Source organism: Ovis aries, chromosome 8 (genome assembly GCF_016772045.2).
Source record: "Ovis aries strain OAR_USU_Benz2616 breed Rambouillet chromosome 8, ARS-UI_Ramb_v3.0, whole genome shotgun sequence".
In the NCBI taxonomy this organism is placed as follows: Eukaryota; Metazoa; Chordata; class Mammalia; order Artiodactyla; family Bovidae; genus Ovis; species Ovis aries.
The window spans coordinates 23,527,001-23,550,667 of record NC_056061.1 but is presented as its reverse complement, the minus strand read 5'-3'; the positions used below and the strand labels follow the sequence as shown (position 1 = coordinate 23,550,667).

At 36.7% G+C, this 23,667-nt stretch overlaps 1 protein-coding gene across 4 annotated transcripts in view; it reads right to left on the bottom strand.

Moving 5' to 3' along the window:
• HS3ST5 (heparan sulfate-glucosamine 3-sulfotransferase 5) overlaps nucleotides 1-23,667 on the bottom strand; it is a 297,749-nt gene that overhangs the window by 115,017 nt on the left and 159,065 nt on the right. For all 4 annotated transcript variants that reach the window (XM_060419214.1, XM_060419216.1, XM_060419215.1 and 1 more), the window contains one exon: nucleotides 4,105-4,217. The gene's annotated coding sequence lies outside the window, so the exon portion shown is untranslated. The remainder of the gene's footprint in view (nucleotides 1-4,104; nucleotides 4,218-23,667) is intronic.

Genomic DNA, 23,667 nt, shown 5'->3' with positions numbered 1-23,667 from the left:
TTAATATAACATTGTATTTCAATTATATTTGAACTAAAAAAAACCTTCTAAAATATGCACTTAATTTGAAAAATCTGAAATGACTGAACTCTTTTGAGCTGGTTATTAAGTAGATGAATTTAAAGTTCCTAGGGCACCTAGCGCAATACTTGGCACATCAATAAATGGTAGCTATTATTATTATTTTGTTTTCAGAATTTTCTTCTCAATTACCTCTAATCTATTATGGAGTCAACTGGCTTCCTAACAAGAGTATAAAGAGATTTGAGCTTGCATTTACTAGTTTACTAATCTCTTTATTAACTTCTCTGAACTTTCAATTATATAAGGATATATGGTAAAAAAAAAAAAAAAATGTCCTTGCAGGGACATTCTGAAGACTGAAAGTAATCTATTTTAAAGTGTCTAGCATACAGCAGGCCCTCTATGAATGGAAGCCAATATAATTCACAAGAGTCTCCTCTGAAATGAGTACCTACTATGTATGAGGAACCCATGTATATGAATATTTTTTAAGTAATGGAGGTAGAAAAACTTTTCTCTGTTATATTCTGGTACTTTTCAGAAAAACATAATTTGGAATTATGAGAAATTATTTTAAAAATAATATTCTTATAGTGACTTAGAGTTTATGAAATACTTTTAAGACCTTAAAAATATTCCCCAAATTAGCAATTTGTTGCTGTATTATTGAAATCATTATCTTTACCCATTCTACCATCAGATGCTTAACAATTAACCATAATGCTAAACTGCAAATATTAAGGATGTTATTTCAGAAAAGTTCAATATGTTATCATCATAGGCCTAGAGTTTTAGTAATACTTGACAGTTGATACTGGCCAGATGAGACTGAATAGTTTCTAAACTGAAAGCTGTCATCATAGCTTTTTCATATCAGCAGTAATCTTGGAAGTCTCCTCTAGGTAGGCTTTCACAAAAGACACTTATGAAAGTGGTTTATTAATTTCTCTTCGACTGCTTGAATACTATGCAGAGTACCAGCTAGGTTAGCTGTTCTCCATTTTAAACTATTAAAATGCAAAAAAACAAACAAACAAACAAAAAAAACAAACGAAAAAACAACTGGCAGATGCTTTCTGGAACATAGCATATAAAAAAAAGAATAGAAAAAATGTGGGTAACTTTCTTAAATCTAAATAAATGTATTATGTGAGATTAATGACTTGTCTAAACTCAGTAGGCACGCAATTAAATGTTCAGAAATGGAAAGCACCTCACAGTCTTATAAAACTGGGCTGTTTCTACTATTATAATAACTGAAGCACATGCTTAATAACTCATCAAATACATTTACTTTCTTCAACATCTTCAAGGTCAAAACCAGATATCAGGTACAACTTGAGTGCCATTAATTCCTCTGAAAATCTTTTGAAGGGATTGTTTCAAGGAGCAGCAGACAGGATCCCATTAAGGTCTATAGAATGCTTTAGGTACTTTGGGAACCGGGCACTTACTTTCTGAAGCTTCTATTTTAAGGACAGTATTAGTCTTAATCCTCCAAAGAAGCAGCTTGCCACACAACCACTAGAAGTCAGACTGCTGCATATGGATGTCTGGTTCTTAGATTAGTGATTATGGCCATTATATCTACATTTTAGGACAGGATAACTGCCACTTGGAGGGTTTCTCTGGTGGCTCAGTGGTAAAGAAACTTCCTGCTAATGCAGGAGACACGGGTTCAAAACCTGGATTGGGAAGAACTTCTGAAAAAGGAAAAGTCAACTCACTCCAGTATCCTTGCCTGGGAAATCCTATGCACAGAGGAGCCTGGTGGGTTACGCCCATGAGGTTGCAAAAGAGTGGACATGACTTAGAACTAAAGCAGCAACTGCCACTGGGTAACTGGTAACTGAACAGCATTGGGTCAGCATTGGCGCCAGAGCCATCTTTCCTAAACCCGCTCCCAGGGTCCCTCCACATGCACCGCTATTTCTTCACGTTTGGTCTTTCCTTCCTTTCAGCGTTTCTATCTTCCTCCCAGCACCCACTAGGAATCTCAAATCATTTGGGGATTTCTCCACTGTTTATACTATATGTCTATAATGTCAGTGATAATTTCAAATATTTTGATCCTCCTAACATTGTCATGGGATGAGGAAACCGAGGCATGAAGAGGTTTTATGATGCGTCTGAGACTTGGTGTCAAAACATAGTCCCTGCCTCATAACTCCGAACTGAGCCCTTGGTTCACCACCATTACTATGCTGTCATTTGTTTGGTTCTTTAGACTTGTGTTGGAAATTCTTCCTTGCCAGCTGTGTGCTCAGGAACCAAGGCTCAGTGTCAGTGGGAAAGAAGGTTTTTACAATAAGTTAAACTCTCTGAATTTTAGCTTTCTTGTCAGTAGGGTGACAAGATTCAACTTAACCAAGGATTTATCAATCATCTATTACATGCTAGCACAGAGCTAAGTGCTATAGCTCTCTGTTACTCTTGAAGTAACAGCCGCCAAGGAATTTTGGCAGTGAGAAGAACAAGACTTGCTGATAATTTCCTAGAAAATAGAGAGATTCCAAGAGAGGCTAGTCTGCCAAGTTTAGCAGAGCTCTTTATAAATTCTTCAAAATAATTTCAATTAAACTAGAACAATTTTAAAATTCACAAATTTTATAGTTTACTCTTAAGTAGCACATTCCACCAAACCCCAAAGTGTTATTTTTGTAGGCAATGATACCGTATCCAACCTACTTTATTACATGGGGTGAGGGAGGGACCATGGAAGAGCCAATTTTATAAGGAATCTAGACATGAAAAGTCAAAAAATGTGTTAGATGTTTCTGCTTTGCTTCATCATTTAAATCATCTAGATTGTAAAACATCCTAGAGTAGGAATAGCCACTTCACATTTTCTCCATCTTTCTTCTTCAGTGCCTTGCATTAGACAAACTTGTTGAGTAGAATATGGCTTAAACTATAAGAACAGAGAAGAATAAATTTTGTATCATCAGTATGAACTAGTCCCCAGGCAACTGTGTGAAACAGGTGGAAAAACAGCCAAGGGTTTAGGATCTAACTCTTGGTTCTCATTCTGCTGCTTCTCTCAATTTTAGGTAGTAACTTGACTACTAAGGGTCACAAGGTTTCCAGTTTTTAGAATATGAATCATGCCGTCTATCTGCTAGCATTACTGAGGAATTAAATGAGATGAACTATTATTGTATATACTAATAAATCAGTAATGCTTTTTTGAGTATTTGATAAGTATTAGATACTATTCGAAGATTTTCTTTATTAGGTCACTGAAACTTTACAACTTAAGGAGATGGGTATATTACTATGATTTCTATTTTGGAGATGAGAAAATGTAGACATAGAAAGTTTTTTTTTTTTTTTTTAAATCTTGCCAAGGTCATACAGTGAGCATTTGACTGAGCAGGAACTCAAGCTCAGGCAGTCTAGGCTCTTGACTACTCCTTTTGGTCGCCTTACTCCATCACAGTAGCTCTCTATAAGTCCATTTCCTCTGGTCCTGGTCTCTGGTACAAAATGCAACAGATTTTGCCTCTCCAGAAATAAACAGCTACACTGAGGACAGAGGACAAATACATGAAGAAGGAAACAGTAATACATGATACAAGTTGTATGCCAGAGCAGAGGTATGACTTTTAGGCCTACAGATGTTTGAAAGGAAGGAAATAATTGGGATGGGGAATCAGAAAGATGTTCCCATGTAGGTAAGAGTTGACTTAGGTTCTAGAGGGAAAACAGAATTAAAACCAGCAGAGAGGATCTGGGGGAAGTTATTTCAGATGGTGCGATAGCAAAGACAACGGCCTTTTGTGCTCAGGAACCAAGGCTCAGTGTCAGTGGGAAAGAAGGTTTCTATATGGGAATGCTGAGAATACAGAATTAGGAAGCAGTTGAAAGTCATTTTGTAGAATGTTTTAAAAGCCTAGAGAGGAGACAGGACCTTCCACTGAAGAGCAACCCTGCTTTTCTGAGTGGCTGTGTACACATGTGTGAACACCCAAATCCTGCCAAGCAGTGCTTTCGAAAGGCTGATGAGACAGCAGGTGTATGAAGGATGGGAAAGCTGGACAACGGATTGCAGGAGCGAGCAGAAGCCCTGGGTACACATACCTACATTCAGATGCTTCCAGTTACTCCAGCGACGATTATCTGGTTGGAGGATATTCCATGGCCTCTCCACACCTACTGCTGTGCTTTTGGCCGGTCCCTCACTCTGTTAGTACCTAAGGGTAGCGACAGAGGCACAGTGATCTTCCAGTTAATCTTTTTTCTTTCTCTGCTCCTTACCTGTGGTTAAAAACTCAGTGTTGGAAGACGTACATTAGGTATGATTAGAAAATTTCATTTTTTAAAAACAGTACTTCCAGTCTTTTTATTAAATGATTTACTGATGAAGAACAGGGCTCGTATTTGAGCCTGACCCTGGAATATGCAATTGCTAGTTCCCTTTGATCAGAGATGCACTTGTAGATTGGGGGCTACCCACATGTATTTTCACTTAATGGTGTTGTTTCTGATATGGCTTCTGTGGATTTTAGGTTGACGGTGGCTAAATGTACTCTTTTAAAAAATGCTATATATTGTATATCTCAACTGATCTTTTTTACAACCATATGATGATTAGCCATCAATCATTTTTTGCTGATACTTGAATATATTAAGCAATTGCTGCTTCTTCCTAAGTTGGATATATTGATAGATTACCAGGAGACTTGAGTAGACATGCAGAGTACATGTTTGGCTCTAAAGTGTTGTATGGGAAAAATGAAAAAAGAAAGTGATGGGAAAATGAAAAAGATTGCAATGAAACAGACTTGTGATGCCAAACTCCTCTTTAAAAAGCAATCGTTTATTGTCATTTCAGGCTATTATTGAGAATGAGTATGAAGTCTAAATAGACTGTAGGAGCCCAGTCCTAATACATCATTATCATTAATATGTATTTAGTAATAGTAGACATAGATTATTTTAGTCCAAAATAGCCAGAATATCTATCTTTTACGTGGGTCCATTGGATGCAAATATACTTAGAGTGCAAAGCACACACACATACAGCCCTCTTTCAAGGAAAGGGAGACTTTAAAATTTTATATACTTGGCTAGTAGCCAGCTACCAAATCTACTCTAGTTCTTCTCTGATTAACACACTTTCATACATTATTTCCAGTTTTCTACTTGAATCCTTGTCATTGTTTCCCTTCAATATCCCAATATCACACAAATAGTTCTGGAGAAACCAGAAAGTGAGTAAAAAAAAGTTCATTCAGCTATTTTAGGACATGGCACACATCCCTAGTACCCATTTATTAGCAAAACAAAACAAAACAAAACAAAACTGGTTCCATTGCTCATGAGAACTTCTTAATATGTTAAAACACCCGCTGAGATGTTAATATGAAACAAAACAAAACCTCAACTACTCTGCTTCTAATTTGTTTGATAAACCAGATTTCTAAAGTTCCCAAATAAACAGAAATCATTATAATTATGAATAATTAACATGCTAAACTCAAGAGGGCACTCAACATTCATTACACTGTAGAGTTCGTCCCCTAAGGGTAGTACCTTCAATTAGTTCAGTTTTTACAATGGAAGAAAAATGTGACAATCAGTAATTGCAGGTACTTAGTACAAGGAACAAAATGAGCTAACTTGCATTTAAATCATCCTGTCTCAGTCAGTGAAGGCCCTGCTCTCTTTTAGATCCTTTACATTTGTACTAATTCCAGAACACAGAAAAGCAATAGATAATAGAAAAAACGTACTGCCTTCAAAGACGTAAGTAGATGCACTTCAGTTTTATCAGCTATTCTAACTGAGTAGGTGAAAGAAGAAGGCAAGATATACCAGTAAATGAATTTAAAAGAGAATCTTGTAGATACTTTTTGGCTGCACTGCACGGCATGTAGGATCCTACTTTCCCAACCAGGGATCGAACCTATGTGCACTGCATTGGAAGTGCAGAGTCTAAACCACTGGACCACTAGGGAAGTCCTAAAAGATGTTTCCTAAAATATATCAATATATTTATTCACTCAATTTATAAACATTTATTAAGCACTTACAATGTATCAGGGCTCTGTTCAGTTCAGTTCAGTTGCTCAGTCATGTCAGACTCTTTGCGATCCCATGAATCGCACATGCCAGGCCTCCCCGTCCATCACCAACTCCCGGAGTTTACTCAAACTCATGTCCATCGAGTCGGTGATGCCATCCAGCCATCTCATCCTCTGTTGTCCCCTTTTCCCCCTGCCCCCAATCCCTCTCAGCATCAGGGTCTTTCCCAATGAGTCAACTCTTTGCATGAGGTGGTCAAAGTATTGGAGTTTTGCTTTAGCATTAGTCCTTCTAATGAACACCCAGGACTGATCTCCTTTAGAATGGACTGGTTGGATCTCCTTGCAGTCCAAGGGACTCTCAAGAGTCTTCTTCAACACAACAGTTCAAAAGCATCAATTCTTCAGTGCTCAGCTTTCTTCACGGTCCAACTCTGACATCCATACCTGACCACTGGAAAAACAATAGCCTTGACTAGACGGATCTTTGTTAGCAAAGCAATGTCTCTGCTTTTGAATATACTATCTAGGTTGGTCATAACTTTCCTTCCAAGGAGTAAGCATCTTTTAATTTCATGGCTGCAATCACCATCTGCAGTGATTTTGGAGCCCAAAAAAATAAAGTCAGCCACTGTTTCCACTGTTTCCCCATCTATTTCCCATGAAGTGATGGGACCAGATAAGGGTAAATGTGCTAAATGATAATTATATTGTACTGAAAGAGCCAGCCAATGTGGAGAAAAGGGAACCCTAAACTGTTGGTGGAATATAAACTGGTACGGCCTTTATGGAAAACATTATGGAGGTTCCCCCAAAAAACTAAAAATAGAACTTACATGATCCAGCAATTCCATTACTGGATATATAAATGAAGAAGACAAAAATGCTAATTTGAAAAGATATATGTACCCTAATGTTTATAGCAGCATTATATATTTATAGTAGCCAGGATACAAAAGCAATCTAAGTGTTCATTAGCAGAAGAATGGATAAAGAAGGTGTGATACACACACACACACACACACACACACACACACACACACACTGAAACATTACTCAACCACAAAAAAAGAATGAAAATTTTCCATTTGCAATAACATGGGTCAACCTGGCAGTCAATCCAGGCTTAGTGAAATAAGTGAGACAGAGAAAGATAAATACTGCATGATATCACTTATATGTGGAATATAAATAAACAAAAGGATGAATATAGCAAAGCAGACACAGACTTATGGATATGGAAAACTAGTGGTTACCAGTGGGAAAGGGGCAAGCAGGGGTAGATTAAGAGGTACAAGTTACTATGTATAAAATAAATGATACAAGGATATATTGTACAGCACAGAGAATATAGCCAATATTTTATAATAACCTTAAATGGAGTATGATCTATAAAAATATTGAATCACTATGTCATATTCCTGAAACTAATATAATATTATAAAGTATTAGTTGCTCAGTTGTGTTTGACTCTTTGCAACCCCATGGACTGTAGCCTGCAAGGCTCCTCGGCCCATGGGATTTTCCAGGCAAGAATGCTGGAGTGGGTTGCCATTTCCTTCTCCAATAATATTATAAATCGACTATAATTAAAGGAAACATAAAGAGTGAAATGTAAGAAAAAGAATTAGCTAATTATTTGTTTAAATATACATTTTATATACAAATTTGATTATATCAATACATTTGTATATTCTTACAAATATAAGGTTTGAAGTATAAATATGTACAAACTGAAGCTATTCAAAGTGTTATTCCTCACATCCAACTGCAATTGAAATTGTTATATACCATGTGAATTAAAAATTAAATCACAAAATTATTTAGATTTTTTTCATCAGAGTCTCATCTATAAAAATTGTAAAAAAAATAAAAACCCACCAAAATATATCTATTTTCTTTTTCAGTAATAAATGTTACTGCAGTTATTAGGGATTTTCTTAGGCATTTATAGAACTAAAATATAAGTCAAGTTGATAATGGTTTAGCAAACAGTAACTACACTTTTGCATGTAAGTATATATATATTTTTGCTCTGATTCAATATCACATTGACAACTGTGACCCAAGAAAGGGTTATCTTTTATTAGCAGCCACTTTGGGAAGAAATATTTTATCTTCCATTGAAGCAGAGGAAAGAATTTATTAAAAATGTGATACAAGTGGTTTTAGAGTGATAAATCTCAAGTTACCAATTCTACTTTTAATGATTACTTGCCCAAGTCTTGTATTAATTAAAATAGTTATTCTAAATGCTTATATTTAATTTAAACATAATTAGCTAAACCTCAGTGTTACTGCCTCATCTATTTTGAAATTAACTTATAAAATAGCTCAAAAAGTGTTATAAGATTTTGATACAAAAGAAATGAGAATCAGTCTGCATCTTTTGTTGGTTTCAGTTGTGAATCCATAGTGAGTCACTTATATTAGGTATGACTGAGGGGTCTCTGGCATGGCTAACGTAGTAGAATCAAATATTGATATGCCATTGATGCTTCTTTTATACATATGGCATATAATTAACTTCCTAAGCAAAAATACATCTGTTGTTCCCAATATTAATATATTCTTATTCCAATATATGCAGACTTTTCTAATATTTTATTAAAACCTGGGCCTTCTGCTCTCCAATGAATGCTTATAGTTGGGGGAATTTGTTTCTACAATTCTCTAACATTAGTTCAAACCATCTGCATCCTTCTCCCTCATCCTGACATTTTAGAAATTTAATTCAGAGCAGGCTATACACATCAAATAAAATTGTATAGAATATTTCTCATCTTTTCACACTAATACTATTATATAGCATTCCAATATTCCTTCAAGTTATACTGTATCTCAATTACCTCAACTGGCATCTGCTTCTATTGTTTTCAGTCCTTCTCCCTGGTTCCTTAAACAATGAATAATAGATATTATTAATCAAGAGCTAGATTTGGGTGCATTCTCTGCAAAGAATGTAGGTAACATATAAAAACTATCTATCCTGTTTAGATAAGTTAATATGAGATTGTGATCAAAGACAATTATGTATTGATTTACCATTTAACATTTCAACTATCAACCATTATCTTAACTCTGAACATCCTCAGAAGGTTCAAAGGATTAGAACTGTGTCAAAGTAATCACAATGGAGAGGGACAATTTGAGGACTAGGAAGATATTAACACATCTGCTTTGTTCATCTTGCTCAAACCTTTAAATACCATCTGTTGCCCATTATTTTCTGGCTACCATCTTCCCCTAGGCTAAAAGATTTTTAAATGACTGTGGGAAAAAAAACTTGAGAAAGTAGTTTGAGGTTTTAATTCAGTATTTCATCTGCCAGACAGTGAAATGCAGTTTGCTGCAGCAAGTGTTCCTAATAGATAAGGGAATTGTTGCTTCACATATAATTACACTGAGTCTAACGGTAGACATAGCCAACCATATCATCTTTATACTATTAGAAGTGCTAGTAATTCTGAAAAGAATCCATTTTAAGGAGGGTCAGAGCTACTTTTATTTTACTTCAAACCAGGGTTATCATGGAATAAAACTGATAGTTTTTCGGGGAACAATTTTTGGAATATAAAAAAAAGTATTAAAGAGTAAATGGAGCTGACTGTTGTGACTGGCAGTAAGTTCAGGCATTTTGTGTTCTTTTGTGTTTGCTTTGGAATGTTAAACAGGTTGGGTTCTTTTAAAAAGAAAACATTTTATTCAGAACATTTCCCATGAAAGCCCTCTTTGACAAAGTGTCATTTTTTGATATATTAGTACGTCTGCCCACATTTTATATTCAAAAAAGGCAAGCACTGTTTTAACAACTTTTGACAAGCATGGGAAATTAAACTTCCATGGAATCGACTCTCAGTGTAACACTAGCGACTGTTATATTTTCTATTTTCTTACTTCTTCATGAAAGGACACAACATTTTTAGTCATATAAATTTCTTGTTGAAAAAAGTGCAAAGTAATTAAAGATGAGCAATTAGAATAGGAAAACTTTAATTCATCAATAAAATGCTTTAAGCATAGAATACTGAAATTTTTTGAGAAACAGAGCTACAGATATAGTAATTCAGTGAAATAAAAGTAGCTGGAGAGAAGTTAAAGAATTTTCTAGAGAACTAGCCAGGAAACTTCAAGAAATTTAACTACTTCTTCATAGTTACCTATTAAATTATAAATTTCAAAGCCAAATCATCCTGTATTTCTTTTGCAATGCAGGCTCTGCCTATTGCAACCTCACTTGGATACCCACAGGTACCTCCAGTCAGCAAACTGCCTCCCACCCTGTGTCCCTCTGACTGTGACCCTACAGGGTGGGGTCCTGGCTGCTCTCCAAGCTCATCTGTCTCCACTCCACTGTGCCCTTGCTCATTCATTCATCCAGGGCTTTTTCCAGTTCCTTGACTATGTTAGATTCTTTATCCTCTGCCTAGATCACTATCACAATCAGGTTGATTAATGTCTCCTCTTCTTTTCAATCTCAGCTTGGATGTGACTTCCCTCAGGAAGATCTCTCTGACTGTTCTCTCCCTAGATGTCCTTTCCCTAGAGCCTGTAGAACCTGTTCTCTCCAATCCAAGTCCCTGTCATATAGATGCTGTTGTCTCTTTATTTTCAGACTATAAGCACCATGAAGCTTATTTACTGTTATCTATCTTATATCTATCTTATTTACCATTAAATCTCTACTTCTTAGACAAGTGCTTGGAATATACTCAAATGCTCTCAAACACTTTGTTAAACAGATTAGTGAATAATTTGAGTGAAAAGTTCATATGTAAGCAATGATTTTTTCTTCTTGGTGGTAATACAAACTATTAAATATAACCACTTTTACCAAAATACATTAACTCATTTCAGTTGGCATATCTTAATGTTATTGTTCCCACTGATAATTTGATTTAGCTGGGACAAGTTTCACATTTCAGCTCAAGATTTTCTCATATCACCTTTCTCTATTATGAAAGTGCAAGGTGGATAATAGCCACTGAAGGATGTTAAGTTCTGAAATGCCATTTTTGGGTTTCAGTTTAATATACAGACTTCTAATGGTAAAATGGTAGACTGAAAAGGGGGAGAAAAGATTTATGAAGATTAATGTATAATATCTGAAAAAGGTGAAGGTCTTACTTTTCTATTGCTCTGTTAGTATAACCTTTAATTGGAAATAAAAGAAGAAAATTTGAGACCAATACCCACTAGTGAGTCAGCAAAGTGAAGATGGAGAAGAGGACATCTTTTGGACATTGTTATTAGATATTAAGAGCTGTAATAACAAACATACTCTTGAAAGGCCTTAAATTTAATGACAGAGCTGTGGATAACTAAATTATGATTATGACAAATTCAGGGAATCGATTCAGAGTTCTCCTCATTCAAAATTCAAGTAAGCAATCAAAATGATATTGTATTAGTTGACCTCCTCAGACACTTCTGAAATATAGGAGGCATTTATTAAGGATACTCAGAACAACAGCAAGACAGAACTGCTTCCATATTTCATAAACACCATTACGAAGTGGGAGGGTGGGTGAAGTTTGGTTGGGGAGGGTGGATATGGGGGGAAGGACACAGAAGGAAGAGAAGGAGCTGCTTGGAAAGAGATAAGTGGAACTCTTCTTTTAAAAATTGCCACAGCAGGACTTTCCTGAAGTCAAGATTAAGAATGTGATGAGCCTATGGAATGTTATTGTCTGCAGCAAAAGTAATATAAAAATGATTTTTGTTTCCACATAAATTACTCAACACAGCTGCCACTGGTTTTACAGATTAATGCTGGCACTGATAGGCCATCATGTATAAGAGATTCTTTCTCTGAATTTTTTAGTCTTCAGCCTTCAGTGTTTCTTCACCTCTTTATTAAACTCTTATTCTAAGACTTATAATGAAATATATTGAAGCAGTTTGCCAGAAACACACATGGAGTTGTTTCTACTGGCTCTCCTCTGGGCTTCCTGGGGCTGTAACATAGATGGTGGCAGAAAAAAAAATCTTAAAAACAGTAATAATGATAAACAAATTAAAACACAGTATATATAGTCACCATTAAAGAAATACACTTGTTTTACAGAACTGTATTTTTACCTCAAAGACTGTTCACTCCATCCTTACTTCATTTCAAAATGCTTCTTTATAGCAATTCTTATTTCAAAAGGGTGCTTCAAATTGATTCTGAGGAATTTATGCTCTTCATGCTGTTTTCTGGCACTATGCGTTTTATCAGATCAGCAGAAACAATGCGAAAACACCTGCCACCGTAATTTCAAATGTCTATCATCTACAAAATTATACATAAAAGATCTTTGGTTGCAATGTGGTCCTTGAATGAAGAACTTTTTAAAGAAAGACCAACAAATGCTGTTGAAAATATAAATGGATATGTTGCAAGAAAAAGACACTTGTAGCATTTGTGGAAACAGATTTTTAATCAGAACCAAGAGAACATTTTTGAAAGAGCCAGTCTTGCTTTTCACAAGAGTTTTGCATTCACACAGACTGTTAACATACATGCTTGCCACGTTCAACTAAAGCTAAAGGGCTGCAGCTAGAAATGGAGTTGAATGGGCAACAAAACATTCAGTGGATGCCTACCCAGGGTAAATGATAAAATGTCGACATTCCCATCCCATGCCACCTCCCAAAACAAAGGAAGATGTAATTGTTGAACACTTATAAGTTTTTGAAAAGGCACAGAGGAAGGCTCTTGGTTATAAATCTATTTTTATGCCCTACATACCTATCTGCTCTATGGTCTTAACTTAGATGCTAGTCACTCTCAAGAACTGGTGTGGTCCCCAAGGATTCCCTTGTGCACCCAGAACTGAGAATCCTGCTCTAAAGCTTCTTCTGCTCAGTGATTTAGTGACAAACTCCCTTCCCATTTCCTGTTTCAGTTGCCTGTGCCCATCTGTGTGTGTATCACAACCAAGGAGGCATTTCACTAGGGCTTGAAAGTTATGCTATATTTTCCTACCCATTTCCCCTGCTGTCCTTAGAACTGGAATGTGATTCTATTATAGTTTGAATGTGAAGTATTACAGATTTTCACATTCAGATTCAAGGAAGTATGTATCAAAATAATGTTTGCATTTATTATCTAAAAGAATACACTTGAAATAGGCCTTTTGAATAGGGTTGCAATTTTAAAGGAAATAGAATGGCATAAAAAGAAATGGAAAAACATATCTTTTGATTCTTCTAAGTTGAGTGTATTTCAGACTTAAACCTGTTGGATCATAATGACACAGTATTATAACCATTCCAAACGTCTGACATTTTTAAGGAGTGTATATAATATTCAGGTGGGGCTCAAATGGGAGCTAAGCGTCCAGGCTACTGTTTTGTAAAACAGCGTGTTGTATGGTCGCGTAGCTAAAGGTAGCAATACTCAATCCTCAAAAGGCAATAAAGAACACTCTGAAATGTACCTTATTTCTAAACTATGGTGGCACATTATAGCTCTCTTTGTCAGCACTTTATTGGTTTCACAGGAATAAGAACAAACACTGAGGTCTTTACTCTGAAATTCATTTCTAGAATTTATCTTACTAACAGAGGAGTTAGTTTTGTGAGAGGTGTTCTAGTTTGTAATAGAAGAACTACTCTTGGTAAAGCTTTTTGCTCTTTGAAAGGCTGTATTTATTTGACATTCTTAATTTAAAAGCAAGAAACTCCATAAAATCATGCTTTTCCATGATCCACATGATAAACCAAAAGAAGCAAATTTACTGAAGTAAGAATAGTTTTCTGTATCTGGGCAAAACTGATGCATTTATGCATTTCTATAGGAAGGAAAAAAGAAACCCTAAACTTTGTTCAAACATGAAAAAAAAAATTTGGAATAAGTCCAGTTTGCTTTCAGCATTGTATCTAGAGTTATTTATTTACCACAACTGCATATTCATTGACATTTTGCCAAAACAGTTAGCTCTTACTTTTTCCTTTCTTTTATTTAAGTATACAACAATAGGCAGCTGATACCAGTGCTTCTTTTAGCTATTTTGATTTTGGATTGTATATACATGAACTCAGGTTACCTCAAAATAATAAATGAAAATAAGGTATATTTCCAAAGCAACAAAAGCACAACATATTTTGTTACACTGTTACTGTAGAAATGTGTCTAGGAGAATGGCTGTTTAGATGTGAAAAACAGTTTATGAATCATAACCAAGTCCATTTACAGATCAGCCCTGACAATGGATGACAGACAACCACAACAGATAACATGGCAAATGGCCCCCAATCCAAACAAAATCTACTCTGCAATTATCTATGCAGCAAGAATGCAGGCATTTTAGTTGCCTTCAGAATCAAGGGTGGGGGGGGGAGGGGGGAAGAGATGAATGGTAACTGGAATGGTAACCACCCCCCAACCCTAGGAGGTTACCAGATTGTCCTAAACAGATGTCCACAAATACTAAGAAATGGAGCTGGTGACAGGAAGGGACCCCTTTGAAAGAGTATTGTTGTGAAGCTTTAGCTTCCCAATTTAAGATATGTTTTCCTTTTTTCAGGCTGAAATATTTTCGATGCAAGATTCAGGAAAATCAATTAAACATTACTGGACAATGGATAGATTAAGGTATACTTCTTTTTAGGATAAGAGCTATCTTTATATAAAGTCTGACTCTCTAGAGGAAAGAGATGAAGAGAAGCAAGGCTCTTAGAGAACAGGAGTAATAAAAAATGCTATGTCAAACAAGAGTCCTCCATGCATGCTTAAAAAATAAATGAGTAAAATTTACCATATATGTGACAAGCTACTTGACAGCGCACTTTTTTTTTTTTTAAACATATATTTAGCCATTCCCAAGGACTGTGTGAGTTGCCCAGAACAAGATCTTTTTGGATATGGGATATGGCTGGGGAGTTAGGAGTCTACCAACCCCAGGATCTTGTCTTGACTTAAGACTCCTAAGTCTCTCTAGGATGTAAGCTTCATGAAGGTAGATTTTGTTTTGTTTTTGTTTTGCTCACTGCTTTATCTCCAGCACCTATAATAGAGCCTGGCAGATAGTAAGTAGGCAATTAATATTTGGGGCTTGAAAAATGAATGTAGACTAGTTTAGACTCCAACTTCTCTGACTCTGGCTACTATACATGGCTGCAGTTCTCTGAGATGTTAACATGTGCCTGTTGCTGTTGTGTAGTCACTCAGTCGTGTCCAACTCCTGTGACACTGCGCCAAATACTAATGTTGACCTGAAACTAATAGGCTGCAACAAAGATGGGTTTAGTCACGATCAGCAGGAAATTGCGGTTCAGGGTCTGCAACCATGGCAAGCCACATGCAAGTTCTCCCGACAGCAAGGGAATGAGCATGCTTATACAAAGAGGAAAAGGAAGTTGGGAGGGCTGCAGTAACAGAGTCCATTGCTTTTCATTGGCTCAGTCCTTGTGAGAAAAGGAGTTGTTCTTCTTCTTGTGGCTCTGCTACAGTTGCAAGGTATGAGCGCACCCCCTCTGATCTCCCAACTCTGTTAAACTGAGGTCTCTCCTCTGTCCATGGGATTCTCCAGGCAAGAATACTGGAGTGGGTTGCCATCCCCTCCTTCAGGAAATCCTCCCGATCCAGGGATTGAACCCACATCTCTTGCAGTGCAGGCGGATTCTTTACTCCCTGAGCCCAACTGGAAGGCCCTGTTTATTATTGTTTTACAGTAATCATTTTTCCCTATGGCTATGTGATAAAGCATTATTATCTCCACTTTAGGATTAGTTTTGAAGTACCAGAATTAAAATGTGGTAGTTAAGTAACCTTAAACTCTTGGACCATGTAGAATGTAGAGAAAAAAGTTGCATTAGTTTAAGTCCAAAATCTAAATTCTTCCTTACTAAGCTAAATCCTGGTTCAGTCTTATTTAGTTGATGACTCTGCTCTATCTATTGTATCAGTCTTGTCTTTATTCTGATCCCTGGTCTCATCCAAATTCTGCTCTAACTCTAGTCTTGGGCTATGTACTGTACATAAAGTGAACTTCTCCACAGCACTCCAGTGTCTCCATTTCATCTGGGTGGTACTTCTTAGCTTTGGCAGCCATAAAAAAAATGCCATAGATTTTTGGCTTTAACTACAGAAATTTATTTTCTTACATTTCTGGATGCTATAAGTTTGAGGTCATAGTGCCAGCACAGTCAAGCTCTGGTGAGATCTCTCTTCCTGAATTTCAGATGGCTGCCTTCTTACTGTGGGCTCATATGGGCTTTTCAGGGTATGTGCACCTGGGGAGAGACCTCTCTCTCTTTCTCTTCTTATAACGCCACTAATCCTATTGGATTAGGACCCCACCCTTATGACCTTACTTAATCATGCTAAGTTGCTTCAGTCATGTCTGACTCTCTGTGACCCTATGGACTGTAACCCAGCAGGCTCCTCTGTCCATGGGATTCTCCAAGCAAGAATACTGGAGTGAGTTGCCATGTCCTCCTCCTGGGGATGTTCCTGACCTAGGGATTGAACCCACATCTCTTATGTCTTCTGATGGCAGGAGAGTTCTTTACCATTAGCGCCACCTGGGAAACCCTCATTTAACCTTATTAACTCCTAAAAGGCTATGGTTTTTCCAGTAGTCATGTATGGATGTGAGAGTTGGACTGTGAAGAAAGCTGAGTGCCGAAGAATTGATGCTTTTGAACTGTGGTGTTGGAGAAGACTCTTGAGAGTCCCTTGGACTGCAAGGAGATCCAACCAGTCCATTCTGAAGGAGATCAACCCTGGGATTTCTTTGGAATGATGCTAAAGCTGAAACTCCAGTACTTTGGCCACCTCATGCAAAGAGCTAACTCATTGGAAAAGACTCTGATGCTGGGAGGGGTTGGGAGCAGGAGAAGAAGGGGACCACAGAGGATAAGATGGCTGGATGGCATCACCGACTCGATGGACGTGAGTTTGAGTGAATTCCAGGAGATGGCGATGGACAGGGAGGCCTGGCGTGCTGCAATTCATGTGGTCGCAAATCGTTGGACACAACTGAGTGACTGAATGGAACTGAATTGAACTCCTAAAAAGCCTTATCTCCAAACACAGTCACACTGGATGCTAGGGCTGCAAAATATGAATTATAGGGGAACACAATTCAGTCACTCTTTCTATCTGGGACCTGAAAACATGACGAACTTCACAAAACATACATTTAGAAATTATTGTTGTTCAAAATCTACCAAACCATAGATACCTCTTGATTACCCAAGGGAAATTTTATAAGTATCATGTAGCCTAATACAGTTTTTAGTGGTCATCACATCTATGTGCTTCTTTCTTTTTCCCATATGTAATCTTGAGAATCTTTGTTCTGAGTAGACAGTGAGCAGAGGGTCAACATGACTCAATTGTTCCTTGAGATACTATAAATATTTCTTGGAACTTTCCAGTTGGATCTTAGAATCAGAAATCATATTCTGAGCTAGTTATTACAAAGATTTCCTACTACAGGGGGAAAAAATGAAGCCTATGACAATCTCTTTTTAGTTACATTGGCCTTGTTTTCTGAACTTGTATTAAGCTCCTATTGGGATGGCAGTGAATCTTGAATAAGAGTACAAGTACATGGGATCTTGAATTGCACCAACCCTCAAAATGCTGATGTAGATCCAACCATTGTGGATGTGACTAAAACATCAGAAAGTCCTGGCGCAGCAGTGTGAGCATCCCATTTTGACAAAAATAGACCTCTTAACTTATAAATGTTCTTTCTTCAGGGAACTCAGGGAAGTGTGTGTGTGTGTGTGAGAGAGAGAGATATGTAAATGCTGTCTTGAATTGCAAAGTTCCTCTGGAAGAAAGATATTTATTTATGCGTTTCATTAGCATAATTACATTTTAAGACAGAATAATGGGTTTAACATATGATTAAAAAGACACATGCTCCTTGGAGGGAAAGCTACGACAAACCTAGACAGCATATAAAAAACAGAGGCATCACTCTGCTGACAAAGGTTCATATAGTCAAAGCTATGGGTTTTCCAATAGTTATGTATGGATGTGACAGTTGGACTTTAAAGAAGGCTGAGTGCTGAAGAACTGATGCTTTCAAATTGTGGTGCTGGAGAAGACTCTTGAGAGTCCCTTGCATAGCAAGGAGATTAAGCTGGTCAATCCTAAAGGAAAACAACTCTGAATATTTGTTGGAAGGACTGATACTGAAGATGAAGTTCCAATACTTTGGCCACCTGATGCAAAGAGCTGACTAACTGGAAAAGACCCTGAGGCTGGGAAAGATTGAAGGCAAAAGGAGCGGGGGATGACAGAGGATAAGATGGTTGGATGGCATCACTGACTCAGTGGACATGAATTTGGGAGACAGTGGAGGATAAACTCTGGGAACCTGGCATGCTGCAATCCATGGGGGTTGCAAAGAGTTGGACATGACTTAGAGACTGAACAACAACAAAACTATTAACATGTGTCAACTGTAAATGCAAAGCGATTACAGAGTGAGAATGTAAGTCATACATATTGCAATATTTATAGGTATTTCTTAGAAATATTGTAACAAGTTATCACCACTAGATTTTTACATAATTAATTATGAAACTAACATAAAATATTTATTTTTTAAAGAATAGATTAATCACCCTTAAGTTGCTATCAGGTACTAAATTTAGACAATAATGGAAAATTCAAATAGAAAAAATAGTAGTTTTTGCAACATTTTCCTTCATTATTGAACAAATAAAGTCTTTAGTTTTTCAATAATTCTGTGATAATTAGTTTAGTTTGATTCCAGTTGCTCAAAAGACCAAGCCATATATTTCTCTATAATTGTGGTAAAGAGTTCCAGGTAAGGAACCTGGAGATCTGATTTCTTGCTTAGGCTCTAGCATAAAATATCTGTGACACTTTGGGCAGACTACTGAACCTCCTGAGTTTTCTTGATTACAAGAGGAGAGGATAAGATAAGAATACATGAACTCTGAAGTCCTTATAGGTCCTCCCAGTCTATGATTCCAGGTGGTTATTCATATTACTAAAGCCAATAGAATTTGTCTCCATGAACTGATTAAACAGTAAAGGTAATTCCAGATCAAACTGCCAACATCCGTTGGATCATCAAAAAAGCAAGAGAGTTCCAGAAAAACATCTATTTCTGCTTTATTGACTATGCCAAAACCTTTGACTGTGTGGATCACCACAATCTGTGGAAAATTCTGAAAAGAGATGGGAATATCAGACCACCTGAACTGCCTCTTGAGAAATCTGTATGCAGGTCAGGACAAACAGTTAGAACTGGACATGGAACAACAGACTGGTTCCAAACAGGCAAAGGAGTTTATGTCAAGGCTGTATATTGTCACCCTGCTTATTTAACTTATTTGCAGAGTACATCATGAGAAACGCTGGGCTGGATGAAACACAAGCTGGAATCAAGATTGCCAGGAGAAATATCAATAATCTCAGATATGCAGATGACACCACCGTTATGGCAGAAAGCGAAGAGGAACTAAAGAGCCTCTTGACGAAAGTGAAAGAGGAGTGAAAAAGTTGGCTTAAAAACTATTCCAGGTGAATGCTGGTCCTCACATGGTCACTGTGGCCCATCCTGTCATTAATCACAAGGCTCCCACTGGCATCCTGTGGTTAATTATCTCAGCCCCAAAGAAGCCACTTTTAAGGGTTCCTTACTCTTTGAAGTTTATTTGTTTGCTTGCCAAGTTGCCGTCTACCACATATGGTGCCAACATGTCACTCTCTCATGGAAAATTTACTTGATTCCCCTGCTACACTAAGCCAGCACTCTTTCCATATGGGTTTACATGAAATTAAACAAGAAATTTCAATCACAGCATTTAACACAATTGGCAGTTAGCTACATATCTATGTAATTGTATCACATCTGTCTTCTTCTTTAGGTTGTAAACTCCAAGACATCTAAGACTAGGCTAGTATTTTCTTTTTTATTCGGGTTTTATTTTGTTCAAGAGAACAAATGAACGTATCTTAAAGAGACAGTGCTATGGGGCTTATTAGGGAAAGCAGCAGCTCCCTGCCCACTCCAGCACCATTTTCAGCTCCCTAGAAGCAATAACTTTCAACTTTTCTAACTGAATATTTTGGCACTTTTACCATTTTCGAAAATATTAATATCATGCCTGTATTACCTTTGCTTGAATTCTTGACTTTAGGCATATTAATTTCCCTCTGGAAGAGAAGGCTTTATTTAGTTCTCCTTTGAGTGAGTGATAGTGTGTCTGACTCTTTGCGACTCCATGGACCATAGCCCGCCAGGCTCCTTTGTCCATGGAATTCTCCAGGAAAGAGTACTGGAGTGAATTGCCATTTCCCTCTCCATAGTTCTGTTTTACTTTTCCACTATTTTTATCACATAAACCTTTCTGTCATCCCATTCTCTCAACACAGTTAGATCAATATTGATTATTATGACTATCATTAATATTACGTAGTGCCATTCTCAGCTGAGTCATGTAGTATACTATGATTGTGTCCGTTTTTGCACAAATTCTTACTCCCACTGAGTTAATAATTATCTTGTTCGGTTTTCAGTACTTTATCCTTCAAAGGTTTCTTGAGAAAGAGTACATGTAAGTTAGAATATTTCTGATACTATCCTGATACTTTTTCTGATCTATGAAATTCGCATTTTTGCTCTGGAATTACGTTTTGTAAACAGTTGTAACATTTCCTAATGAATGTAGTTTTATTTTTATTCATTGTACTCGGCACTTAGTGGCCCCCGTAGTTGGGAAACTCATATTCTTTAATTCTGAGAATATCCCTTTGATATTTTTCACCTCCATCAAAAATTTTTCTCATACTACGGAATTCTTGTTGTTCAGAAATAGGATCCTTACAAAAATTTAAAAAAAAATCTATTTTCCATCTCTTCACCTTTTTGCTCTAATTGCTGGGATAATGCTTCAACTTTATTGTTCAAATTTTTTATTTAGTTTTTCATTTCTGCTATTATAATATTAATTTCTAGGCATCTTTTTTCTTTGCTCTCTGGATACACCTGTTTTATAGAGCATACTCTTCTAGTTCCACTAAGACAAAATCTTGCCTTATGTCTTCATGTAGACTGTGTTTCCTAAAAATATTACTTTCCGGTTTTGGTTTGTATGTCAGATTAAAATGCCTGCCTTAAACATGTGTTAATCTTTTGTCTACTTATATTTATGAGTAAGGAGCTTGTGAGCATGTAAGAAATGGGTCATTGTACTCTTTACTCCAGGGTGATCTGGCCAGGCAGTTTCCTTAAGGAATCCTTGAACTTTGTATCATTTGGATCTTCATTTTTGGATTGATCAAATTCCCCAAAGACTTTCTGAATATCTTCCCTGAAAGATTCTGATTGTCAAGATTCTTAGAGACCAATGAGGAAGAAGGCTGTGAATTTCAACATTTCACATGTAAACTCTCACTTTAGCCCATTATTTTTAGTGTGATACTTCTCTTCTTTCTTATCCCCAATGTTCCCAAGTTCACTAACTCTGCTTGCCTTAATTATGGAGTAAAATGTCAGTCTCAGTCTCCCAGCTGTATGGATGAATGAGGGGATCTAGAGGGTATCTAATTGCTCTTAATCAATCTTCCTGTTATTAGGCTCATGTTTTCTCCCCAAACCCAGGGATAAATAGTGAGGTCAATACTTGAACATATTGGGAATGCTTTGGTGGAAAACTGTATTGCTTCTAAAATTTGCCCCCTGCTTGTTTTAAGACTCAGCATTTTGGGGTTTGTTAATAGGTTTCCATGTCTATACCTGCTCTCTAGCTTAAGTGACTTGTTGCTGTTTTCTCTTATCCCATGTTTTTGTCTTATAAGTGTGTGCCTTTAAAACAATCTATTTTCAGTCATTTCATGAGGGGTTCAGATGATAGTTAATACACCTGTGCACCACGGCATCCTCATCAGACAGCACAGTGCATTCTTCTCATGTAAATAAGCCTTTTCCAGTTGAGCAAATTCTCTGGATCAGTCCTATACAGATGTCTCTGAATATTCTAAGATCTTAAATGTTCTTTGCCATCTTAATGTAAAACCATGTATGAAGCTCTTTGGTCTTTTAGAATGTAGATGTTGTGAAGATATCGTTTTAGAGCGTATATACTATCTAGACTAGAGCTGAATACTAGTTGCCAGTAATGACAAAGAACTCTGTGGCTAATATTACCATCTGTCCTGCTTTCCACTAAACATGTATATTAGTTGTTTGAATAGATTCTTAGAGGGTGAAGGTCACTTTATTGCTACCCTTTGAGTATAGGGTCATCTTGAATAACCTCAAACTGCAGCTGTGACCAAAGACAAAATGCCTTCAACTGTTGACAAATGCTCTTGGTCTGGATTTAATGGTGGTCTAATAACATTAAATATAGAAAATACAGGACAAAGGAAAATACCATGGACTCATAAAAGAAGCCCGTTGCATATACCCTGATTTTTTTTCCTCTTTAAGTGTTTCAAAATGTATATTCAATGTATTTGTGTGTTCTTTCTTTTGCTTCATCTCCCAAAATTATTTTCAATCACAAGGTAATAATCATCATAAAATAAAACTGTACTTAAAATTGATCATTATCGTCACTCTGTCCTGCCTTATTAACACAGAATGCTATACATATGAAAACAGGCTCCTTGTTTCATTAGCGAGATACTTAAACAGGTAGCTTACAAGCTGTATTTATTCTATGTTGAGCTAAATGCTGTGTTATAAACAGAGAAAAATGACATGAGAATCAAATTCTATGAGAATTAGTCTTGAGGCAAGCAGTTTCTAGGCTCTGAAAGTAAAGCAATGGATACTGACTAGATGGAAGAGGCTTTGTCTTTATATCTGTGGTGGCACTAGGCTGAGTGAGGAGAACTCTCAGCATGCAGCCCTGTATCATCAAATACTCACACGCTCAATGCCATGCAGCGTCAGAAGTTGGGGGCATCACAGTTACTCTGAGATGTCTGTGGATGTCTATTTTCTGAAGAAAATCTTGGCTCTGTTCACTGTGGTACCCCTGGATCATCTCTACTCTATGTACCAGTGACTATTCTTGAGGTATTCAATCTGATTAGACTCCTTAATTTCCGTGAACAAAATTTAACTCTATTTTCATTTGGTTGCTTATAAAACATATGTATCTTGACAACATATGCACGTAAACTTCAGGTTCTTCCAAAGGTTCTAGCCTTTAACTCTCTTGCCCAATTCTTCCTCAAGGCAAAAAGTGGTCTATACTTTTCAAAACCTTATAGAAACAGATATCTGTTCTACAAGAGAGAAAAGTTTTACTGGTACCAAATTCAAAATTAAATCTGCCATGTAATCTTTAGGTAAGACAAAACATGATGAAAATTAAATAACATGATGGATATTATTTGGATAAGGGTTTTAACTCAGAGAAATATTTTTCACAGGGTTATTTTTGTATCACTGTTTAAGTGGAGGCACACTATTATAACAATTTTTGAAGGCATTTTTGTTGATCTAATGTAGGCACATAGATTTCTAAATAACCTAATGATGATCACTGCAAGTATTCATAAGGTACTCATGTGCCAACACTGTTCTAAGCATTTTATTTAGATGAACTCACTTAATCCTCCTCATCACCCTAAGAGATAGACATACACCATGATCCCATTTTTACAGATGTGGGAACTATC